This window comes from Macrobrachium nipponense, chromosome 28, assembly GCF_015104395.2.
Source record: "Macrobrachium nipponense isolate FS-2020 chromosome 28, ASM1510439v2, whole genome shotgun sequence".
NCBI lineage: Eukaryota > Metazoa > Arthropoda > Malacostraca > Decapoda > Palaemonidae > Macrobrachium > Macrobrachium nipponense.
This window is the reverse complement of record NC_087217.1, coordinates 47,768,064-47,779,958: the sequence shown is the minus strand read 5'-3', so window position 1 is coordinate 47,779,958 and position 11,895 is coordinate 47,768,064.

The window sequence follows — 11,895 nt, the reverse complement described above, 5'->3', positions numbered from 1 at the left end:
TTTTTCATTACACATGAAAGGTTCTTTCATATACATGCCATTGTATTTTGCTTATTGGACTTTTTTGTTTTTCTTTTTTATTAATTTTGTTTTGTCTGTTTTACATTCTTACACAAACTCCACAGCACTGTAGGTAAGAAATAGTTGTACCTAAACCAAATGCATCATTTCTGTTATTTTAAAGCACTGATTTCACTGACAGGCCAATATTGGTATGATACTCAGATTAAGAATTTTTACCGAATTGTGTTTTCCTTATAGCCCAAGATTTACAGAACTGCTTAGTACATCAACAATGGGCAGACGTGGAAACTAAAGAAAATAAATTATATACAAATACTGTCTACTAGGAAGAAAAAAGAAAATTTTAAGTAATTGAACTTCAAGTTGAAGAAATAACTAAATCTGCCTCTAACAGAGAGATTATAGTAGGAATCTGGAAGAGAGAAGTAAGAATTCCTCGGTGTAAACTTATTGGAATGTCAAGACAAAATTTTCAAGCAAGTACAGTCATCATGCCTGAATTACTCATTTCAGCATAGCAATTGTACTTTAGGGTCAGGAGAAACAGGATCTAGAAAAGCAAACGGCAACCCCAACAGTGAGTGATAGTATAATTCCAAATAATGTCAACTTCCTAAACATTTTTAGATTTTCTGAATACTAAAACCAATATGAAATTTTAGTTTTCAAAACAAGATTATGGTTCAAAAGGAGGTTGCTGCAAAGTTGATTGCAGAGTTGGAAATGAAATATTTATCCCAAAAATGATGAATTGGCCAACGTTTTTAGGGTCGTTTCAGTTATGTTATTTCACAAACATGTTTTGAAGTGATTTTAGCACTTGAAGTATTGATAAGTTTGTTAAGAAACCCAGGAAAAACTTGGATGTTAGAAAAGGGAGAAATTAGTATCAGCTGTCATAGGGGCACAGATCAGAACTTGAAGGAAGTTCAGGAAACTCGGCCACAAAATAAAAGGTATGCTGAAGGACATCGAAGAGGAAAATAGTGCATGTGAAAGCAGAAAGCCAATTTCCATTATAGTAATAAGAGTAAGTTTCAAGCAAGCAAGTTTTCATTGACTGTCTTTAGGTCAGTTAGTTTTGTAACAGTCATTTAAAGCAGTTTGTATTTGGCATAAGATTTCTACTCTAATAATTTCTAAGTAAGGAGTTAGAAAATTTCTACTCTAATAATTTTTAAGTAAGGTGTTCTGTTAGAAATTTCATAAGTAAGTGTAATCAAGTTTATAAAAATATGTTAAAGCATGTATTATTGCAGTCATGCTGAAGTCATATTGGAGAAGATATGAACCTATTGATTTTTAAACATATTTCATTAGTCTTGCTATATAGCATTCATGACGAGTTGTGGGTGTGGAAATAAGTAACTGGCATATACTTCAATGGATGCATTATGGACCACTTCAGGTAAGACTTAGCCATTCCAAAGTATTGTTTATTGTAAATTCATTTTCTTTAATGTGTACTTTAAGGCAGAAAAGCTGAAAAGTTAAGCAAAACTATGCTTTATTCTTTATTTGCTTTTTTTTTTAACACGACTGTGTTAAATTTTATGAAGTACTTAATATGTTCCATGAAATTTTCAAGTCAGAGGGCATATACATGTTAATGAGATGAGCTGAGGATGAAAGTCAGAGGCTCAATACATGCAGAATTAGTAGGACAATATGTACTAGTGAGACACGAAATTATCGAAAAAATGATAGATGCAGACCTCAGCCTGGTGGGAATTCAGGTAGAAATTGCATAGTGCATAGAAAATTGACCCATTGCTGAATAACCACTGGTTCCATGCAACATAAAAACACCAAACAAACATAGAAGATTGAAGAGAAGCCATTTCACGTCTAGTTCCATAAAGGGAAAAACTGATATCAAAACTTATAGGATGGTAAAGATTCTATGACATAAAATGCATCCTGAATGGAGTAAATTTCAAATTAGACCTGATTTTGTGTCTTTCACCGCTGATGTCTTATCTTAAATGCAGTGGATCCATCAGTTCAAGAAAAATTTTATTTGTTAACATAATAGAAAATTGTAATTCCTGATTATTTTGGTTTCATCACAAACCCATGATTCATAATGAAGGCCCCATTCATGGTACAAATATTGGCTGTAGTACGTGATTGATGGTTAATCTGATGTAAGTTTTATGTTATAAAATATGTATTATGGTTTTTTTTTAGTATCATGACATATTTTTCTAGATGAACATTGTTGTCATTAAATGCCAGTGAACTAAAGTTCTTCAGAACTTTGTTCCTGTAAGCCTACAAACTTTGTTTTTTATATAGGTCTACATATTTAGTGGAAGCTTGAATTTCAAGTCTATGGTCCAAGTAGGTTTGTTCCATATGAATAGGGGTTTATCTTTTGAATAATAATAATAATAATAATACTGTAATAAAAATAATAATAATGATACTATATGCAGTATCTTCAGCAGTAAACCATAATGGTTAATGGTTATGCTGTTGAAGCTTGTTGATAGGGTTGTTGAGTGGGTGCAGGTAGGTTGCAATGGGGTTAGTACCTATGCACTTGCTTCTTTGTAAACCCCCAACTTTTTCTTGCACTACTGTATAATTTTACTTCTGTTATTAAAGCTACCCTTTGATGACTTGCTGATTTCTTGAAGACTTTCACATTTGCTGAACTCTGGTTTGGGACCATGACTGAATGCTGTCCGTCTAGTTCATACTCCTGAATAAGTTGTTTTGGCAGACTTGGTGTAGGCTGGAAACCCCATGTACTGTGTAGGCTTTTATCAAAGACTTTTACTTCATGCTTTCTGTAGACTTGGAAAATGAGCATTTCCAGATTCCCATCCATCAGGACTCAGCTTTGAGAGTGGTAGGACAGTTTGTGAGATTGTCTTATTCACACAGGATACACTTACATCGAAATTACTAAGCCCGCTCACTTTGCCTCTGTCTGAATTGTAAGCTGGGTGAAATTGAATTCCCAGCTGAAGCATCAGGAGAAGCTCATGGGTTTTCTGACAGATATGGTAGCAGCATATGGTGTTAGGAGGAATGTCAATCATGTTCAATAAGACAGTATGAGGATTGAGTCTTCTATACAAAAGACAAAGGTTTGTATTATTGCAGAAACAAATAGGATATTTTTAAGTATAATATGTATTTTCTTAGATATACAAACATGTCTGTTATAATGTCAACTATAACAATCCCTGTGTTGTCTCTGTATCTGTAGCCAGGTGAGTAGGTGTTACCCTCTAGTACATGGCCACTTAATCAAATTGTTAACAAGCTTCAACAGACAATCCAGTTGTTGCTCAAGATACTGTTATTTAAAGAACTTCAAGTTTTAAAAACATTATCTGGAAATTTAATTTGCTTTAAAAATTATTATTGTAGACCATTCTAGTTAATTAGTCTCTTATGTATCACATTTGATAACCTAGATTTTAATGTTCAGTATAGATGTAATCTAAATTGCTCATTTCACCCTTGTAGTTGTCAATTTTAGGGTTTTAGTGGTCAAATTAAGTTAATATTGAAAGCAATAGTGGAACTGGGCTTAGTTTAGGTCCTTGACTGTGTAGGGGTCTCTTAGAATTCCATTTAGATATTTCTCATTACTTATTCATAAACAATATATATGTACTAAAGGTTATAGAATTTTAAAACAATTAGGTTTTAACAGAAAGAAGACAGAATTTTGAGATGTGAGATATATATATATATATATAATATATATATATCTATATATATTATATAATATAATATATAATATACTATAATCAAAAATCAATATATATATAGATATATATATACATATATATATATATATATACATATATACATATACATATGTAGTACATAGTTAGAGTATTGCAAGAATGTGAAGTCTTGCAGTCATTAATACCTGTAGAGTACAGCAGTGATCTGATTGAAGAATATTGAAAACCTACAGGAGGCATTGAAAATAGTATGAAGATTAGTAAGAATTAAAAAACAGTGTTCAATGGACAAGGAAAGCAAACAATAACAAAAGTATTTGTATTACGCTTCTATTAATGTTATGTCTTCTACAAATCATATTTGCAGAAGGCTTAAAAAATGATAGCATACAGTAGTGTGATATAAAAAGCCTAAGATATCCAGTTTTGGAATAACACTTTGGGTTCATTGCTTGAGAATTGATCCAAAGCACAGCTGAATTAGACGTGAAATGGCTGCATGAAATGATGTTTGTAACTAGAAACAAGTGAGCTGGAAATAAGTCTTGTATATCTGAACCAGAAATATTTGTTTAAAATTAGATTTAAACAAAACAAAGTGAGGGAGAGCCAAGAGAAGGATTTTGATAATTTTTTTGATTGATGCACCCAAGAATTATCTCTGTTTTTGTATTTATACAAACAATAATCAGCATGCTCTTATTGAAAATTAAATTAATTTTTTTTTTTATAAAACTAGTACTACTATCAGATAAAATCTGAGTATTTTAAGATTATGAGATGATTGATATATGGGAAGATTTAAAAAGTTGATAGAATTGTTGTTTCAGTCATTCACTGTAAACTGAAACAATAATAAGCAAATAATCTTTGTGAGGAAACTTCTGATGGAAAATGCTTGCTATTCACTCAGGATTAGTCAAAGCCACCATCAAGCAGTCATAATATATTATGATATTGAATGATGGCAATATTGTACAGTATTACCATTTGACCTCTGAATAGGATGTGTATTACTAAATATTTTCTATTCGTTAACAGTAAAATACTAAAGTTCATTTTCTGTCAGTAGGTTCTGTGTGGGTCAAGATCCAAAGCCTTACACCTTATCCTGGTCTTTTGTTAAGCATTTTAGGGCTTTCTTATTATCTTAGGTATTGAGTAGATTTCTTCAATTTATTGGCACTTTAATCCCTAAAGAATTTTTTTTTACTTGAATGGTAAAACCAGCGAACCTGGGAAATTGCACATATTTTTTGTAGTTTGTAGAAATTACTGCATCTTAAATGTCACAAGCATGAATGTTTAACATTTCTATGTAACTACGTATAATAGAATGCATTTGCAAGTAGATTATTTTTCTATTTGTGGTTTTCATTTGGTTCTCATTCAGCATAGTAATACGCTGTCCTGTTAGGAGAAATTATATGTATGACTGTGTTGTAAGAATTGCAAATCTCAGTGCCTTAAGGATTGATTACATATGAGGCTTTTGCTTTGTGTGAACTGTGTTATTTGATTTTATGAGAAACTTTCCTTTCTTTGAACTGTCTGCTGTTTGTTATATAGTATGGAAACAATGGCAAATGTCATTAGGAAACAGAATGAAATTTTTTTTCACAATACATTGTTCAAGTGTTGAGGAAACTGAGCGGAAATTTTTTCCCATAATAGTATTCAAGTGTTGTGGCATTTAGGTTTCAAGTAGTTGCTGCTTTAATGTAATTTGGAATGGGTTAACATTAGAGTTACCCTTTTAAGTTTCAGCAGTAAAATGCATTTTGTGTAATATGAAACTGGCAAAAATTTTACAAATTTGTTTTTGAAGGGAGGAATTGTGTATACCAGTCAATATATACGGTATGCACAGCAGTATTACTGGTCTTAGTTTTTGTTAAATTATTTTGCTGACTAGTTCTTGGTCCGTCCATTTTCTGTAGTGCTTGTTTTCTGAAAGATTATTTTTCAGTACTGTGAAGTCATAATTTGTGAAGCCTTTTGTGATAGCATTCAAGAACGTGTAATTATTTTGTATTTTAGGCTACATATTTTTAAAATTTTAAATAAAATTTCCTGACAGTTCTCCTATGAAGTGCATAACTATGAAAATACAGCAGATTTTAGTATATAATTGTGCCATGTGAGGCTTATCCCTCATGTTTGTTAATTTTACCAAGAAGTCAGAACTGTATCAGTTTAACAGAACTAGAGATGTATTGTTCCGGGAATATTTCTTAGTGAGTTGTAGCACTCAAGTACTATAGTGTGCTTAGGATAGGAGAGTTCATGAGTTTGATCTCATCACCCAGCTACATTATTTATTGTGTACATTAATGCAGTGGGAAAGTTGTATTATATTCATCATCACCATCATCGCAAACATACCTTGGTTTCTCCCTTTGTGGAGTTATAGAAGAAAGATTATAATGCAAGTAAGAAGACAGTTGTAGTTCAAAGGCTGTAAAATAGACAAAGTTGGTTTGGATATGTGATAAGTTAGGAAGGTGGTATACGTACTGTATAAGGAAATGGAAGGATAGCAACCAGCAGGAAGGTGCCAATCATGGAGAAGGGATTTAGGTGAGGACTTTAAACCAATGTAAATTTAAGCAGAGTAGGCAAAATATGTATGTGGGAGTGGAGGGGAGACATCAGATATTTAATCTCATGTTGGGAAAACTTAGAAAATATTAATGACAACGATTATCCAAGCATATGTCTTTGTTAGGTATTACATGACCATTTGATTATTCATTTTACAGACTTTGATTTTGTCAGTTCATAGAAGCTGAATTTCTTATCCTGTTACAGTATATTGTAAAACCATTTCCTAATTAAGTTGTTGCTGCTTAAATGCTATTCCACATCTATTAAGGTTAGTGGAGGTGCAAGTTTGAAGTGTCACTGGGTGAGTACACATCTAACCAACTTGTTTCTCCAACTTGCACCTTCTCTCATTATTGTTTCAGGAAGAATCAGTCTTTAGCTAGGCTGTCAAAAACATGAAACTATTCTTAAAACTATTTACAAGGCTGAGCTTGAAGAGAGCATATCTCCAAGTAAACTTTAGGGGTTTGTTTAATGATTGGGTTAAAAAGAGTTGGTAGAAACAATAGTTTTGATATATGGCTTGAAATTAGTGAGACATATTTAAAAAAATTGGATCCGTATTTTGCTGTTAAGATAAGCGTAGACTGTTAGTCATTGTAATTAAAGAAAAAAAAAGAAAAAACGTGGTTACGACTGCTGTTAAATAAAAAATCCTTGTCATCAAAAGTGCGTTTCATGAAAAGGAAAGGTATTTAAAAGTATGATGAGGCGGTACATATTCTGATGTTTCTTGTTGGATAAATTCATTATGCAAAAATAGCCCTCGTTGATAGGCCATACAATAGGACTTGTATTTTGGATGATTAAGGCTCGCAGAGAAGAAATTCTTACTCTTTCATATTGGCACGTATGTAGTTTACTGTAGTGTTTTTGCATTATTTGTAAATGGTAAAGATTAATCAATTAGGTACTAGGAAATTGGCTGTAATATGTATATTTTTACTTCGTATATTACTTTACATTTTAAAGTAATGTATACCAGGCCTGATATCTATAATCCATGCAACCAACTCCTTTATGCTAACAAAATTGAGCATTATATGTAAAACATGGCAGGGAACTGATCAATTTTACTGAAATTTGTGGAGAATTATTTCTGTGAATTTCCTTCTGAATTAATTTTGTGGGTTCATTAAAACTAGAAATTGTTAAACCTAGAAATTTTTGCCAGTGTCATAAAGAACATTGTAAGACTATAAAGAACATTGTAAGACTATATACTATACTGTACTGTATTGTCAAACCAAGATTGTGGCAGTATGAATGTTATAATTATTGATAATAAGTACTGTATTGGACAAACATTTGTGAACATTAGATTTACCATTCTGGATTTTACATACAAAGTTTAATTTATTCTTTGCAATATGAATTACTACATCATGTCATGCTTGTAATGTTGAAATAACATTATTCCAAAACTCAAATCACATTGACAATAAACAAGGTGAATTGGCAGCTTTACAGTGTTTATCAATGTACTGAGTGAAATGTGCCTTTTTTTTTTTCTTTGAATGTTTTTTGTACTTGTTTTCTTGCAACCACATTAATCATATAAATTCCTGTGGAGGTCCTTTTATCTTCCCGGCTTACTAAGTTTATCAACCAGGTTATTCAGCAGATTGGTTGTCTAGTGTTCAGGACTAATTTGTTTTAACATGTTTCTCATTTGAAGTCTTTCTTTTTATCTCATTTGTTTTCATTTAGGGCTTTGTGCAAATAATAAAAACATGAATCTTATACATACTTACTGTAATTGTTGTTCAGGCCCATCTTTGGTAACTACTATTGGTGAGTAATTACTTCTTTTGATATTTTGAAAATGTAGCTCTCTTTCAGTGTGGCTTTATTCCTGCCCCCACTTTTTTTTTTTTTTTTTTTAGTGTTTCATGTAGAATTCCTATTTTTTCACATATAATTGGTTTAAGGGAGGTTTCCTTATTATTTATGACATTAACTGGCTAACAATTCATTAACCAGTTGGCACCAAGGAGTTTTTTCCATATTGTGTGAATCGCTTTCATTTTCTCCTTTTGATTTCTGTTGTACAGTGATGGGTAATTACAGTACGTATGGTATGTTTAGCATCTTGACTCTAATTTTGTTAATTAATTTTGCTAAAGCCATTTTTCTGATACAATTCCTAAATTTAGGAAGGTGACAGAGATTCATGTGAATATGAGGATATACTGTATTAAATCATTGTTTAAAGTCAGTATGAGAGGATAATACAAGGAAGCTTTGAATTACAGAAATGCTGATGAAAACATTTTGTATAACTTGGGCTTCCTTGACTCTTCTCGAAGATATTTGTGTGATTTTTTGTGGTATTGAATGTTTTTCTTCAAATTCTTAAGACTACAAGCTTGTTTTTCAAAAGGACGTAATTGTTTGTAATTACCACTAAACATCATGTTGGGTGTGTTACTTTTTTGTAAAATTGCTGGCCATATTGGAGGTACGGAGGTAGAGGCTGACTCATTCATCAGACAGTACATGGTATTTTGATATGTAGGTTGTAAGATCTTTTTTCAGCCCTAATGGCTGATGGAAAGCTTTAAGTATTAGTGTTATGAATTCCGTGTCAGCAGCCATAAGTTAAGATTAAAAAAAAGTATATATTATGACAATGAAGTGGTATTGGCAGTCACCGGGGAATAAGTTTTTCCTATTTTATGTATGGTTACATTTTGTGATAGATACATTTTTAATTGTTTAAAAGCAAGCAGTTTGCAGTTTTCAGGTATTCCAGTAAACTGATTTTGATGTACTTTCAGAATTAAGTACCTTGCGTTTCACATGTGTATATATATATATATATATATTATATATATATATATATATATATATATATATATATATATATATATATATATATATATATATATATATATATATATATATGTACAGTATACGTACTTTGTTTCTATCTTTGTGAGTGTGCAGTATTCAGTCAGTCATTTTAATTTATAGCACTGTTTGCGAGGTCAACTTAATGCTGAAAGGACTAGTATGAAAGTCAAGAACATTTGTTTTGTAACAAAATACAAAGGATATAAACCTATCAACTTTTCAGCTGTCAGGTGTTTGTTAAGGGTTTCAACATATTTTTGAAAGTCAGATGTCTGTACAAGCAATTGTGAATTTACAGAAAAAAATGTTGCAGGATACAAATCAGCAAATGATGAGTTTCAGATATATCTCCAATATGGTTATTACAAAATATTGAAATTTGAACTTATATGCAATTATATAATGTAAGTTGAAGACTAAACAGTTGAATGTTTTCCATCAAATTTTAAAGAATTTTTCATGAAAAAATTGTGATGGTGATGTGGGTGCTTCTAGTGTGCTTTACTAATGAAATTAGGATCTTGACTTAAATTTATTATGTTAGAAATGATGACACTTGCGTGCTCTTTAAAGTAATTGGCAGGTGCTCATTGACCTTGGGAATTAGAATTTTTCAAATTAGGCCTTGGTATGGTTGTCTGTCTTGACAATTAAGAATTTATATATAGTTAGGCTAAGGTTTTGATAAATTTAAGTAGGTTTAGCATCAGCTGTCATCTAATCACTAGGTTTTATCAGGTAGGTGTGAAAACTGGAAAAAAGCTATAATGTTTGATTTATTAAAAAGATTACTAGTTTGTTCCAAGCTTAATTTTTAATTTTCATATTTCTTTTATGCATCTGTGATATACTCTGAGATACATTGTGTTTACCCTCCTAAAACCTACTGATTTGACATTGAGCAATCCTTATTTTCATATGAAAGTGTTGTAGTTTTACAAGTTGTATTAAAAAGACTGTGGATTACAAAAGTCAAACTGGTTAGAATGCCTTGGACACTGTCTGCGGGAGTTTAGTACAAGAGGGCCAGTATCGAATTCTCAGTGCAGCATATAAGTCAGTTGTATCACATTAATGTATTTTTACTTGAAGTATTCATCAAATTTCATCCAACCGTATTTCCTGTGGATCTGTCACAACAGCAGTCAATAGAATAACATTACAGTATATTTTGTAAGAAGTAAAGGTGATAATGAAGCAGGAGAAGTAATATGAAATCATAAGAGCATTCATTGCAAGGAAATTTTGATAATTTTGCAATAGTCTGTTATGATAAGTAAAGAACAGAACTTTGCGTTCATACATTATCACTGTATCCTTTGCAGCCTTGAACTGTTTTATTTTGGAAGATATTCAAAAGTAAATAGGTGAATGTGTTTGCAAAATAAATTGTTCATACAAATGATTAATCTTTATTGTCTTATGACAGGGTAAAATAGCATTTGTAGATCCACTGCTTTAGACATTTAACACTATTATCTTAGTTCACTGGACAAGTAATTGAGTAGATTTGCTCTCACAGCTTCTGCAGTGCTGTAATTGATTAATCTTAGAATTTTAATGCCAAGCATTCTGTATGATATATGCCCAATGATTTCTGATACAAAGTAGATCAGTAAAGGGAGCTAAACCTAGTTTTTTCTCACTATTTCATTCCCTTCAGTGATAATGTTTTCTTTCAGTATCATATTTATGGTTAACATCATTGTGCTATACCTTCAGTTTATTTATCTCACATGTATTACAGTAATAGATACAGTACCATCCAAATACACATGGTGGTCCCCCCCCCCCCTTTTTTTTTAAAGATTTCAACCACTATTGCCATAGCTTAGTGATGCGTTGCTGGATTACAGTTTGAAGAAGTGATTTGACTGTCTTTAACATTAAATAGTGTAGGTGATTCTAATTGCTCTGGTCTTCAGGTAATCAACAGGAAAAAGTGAATTGTAAGTCATGATTATAAGACCTTTTTATTAAGGCTGTTGTAAGTGGGTAATTTTTGGGGGAATTCCTTTTGGAATTAACACATTCTAAAACCAGAGGATGTTTGGCTTATTCAGCAGTTCTCTTGTTGTAGCTGGCCATGGAAAAATTACAATCAGCAAACCTCCAGACGAGATTTGTATCATAGCATTTGGATGTGAGAAATGTTCAGCATACATATATAGCAATTCTTGCTTATTTTAGAGCATTGTATTAATGATATAATACATATACCAAAAAGTTTAAATATTAGTATGAGTGTCATGCTCTTTGCACCTACATATCTCAGCAAGGGTTTTCTTTACTAAAAGTAACTCGCTATTAATTTAATACACTTTGAACTCACGAAAAGAGCATGGTGACTGAATGAGAATAAAATCCTGTGTAGGTATAGGTATGAATCACTTTTCAAATGCTCTCTCTTCTTAGATATTTTCCTGAGTCTTTACACCTTTTTTCTCTACTGAAACAGACTTTATTTTAGTCCTGTCACCCATTGCATAGAGTATTTTGACAATTGCTAATGGTCGGAAGTTGATGTCACGACGAAGCCTTTTTACTTTTGGCAAATTTGAAGTGCCACTTGTGGAAATGTTTGGTGTCATTTAGAATTAATATCTAGAAGTTGGGATAGATCAAGGTGCATAGGTAAATATGTAGGTTACTTTAAGGGTGCAGATTATTCCTTTAGTTTTAACAGGTATGGAAGCTT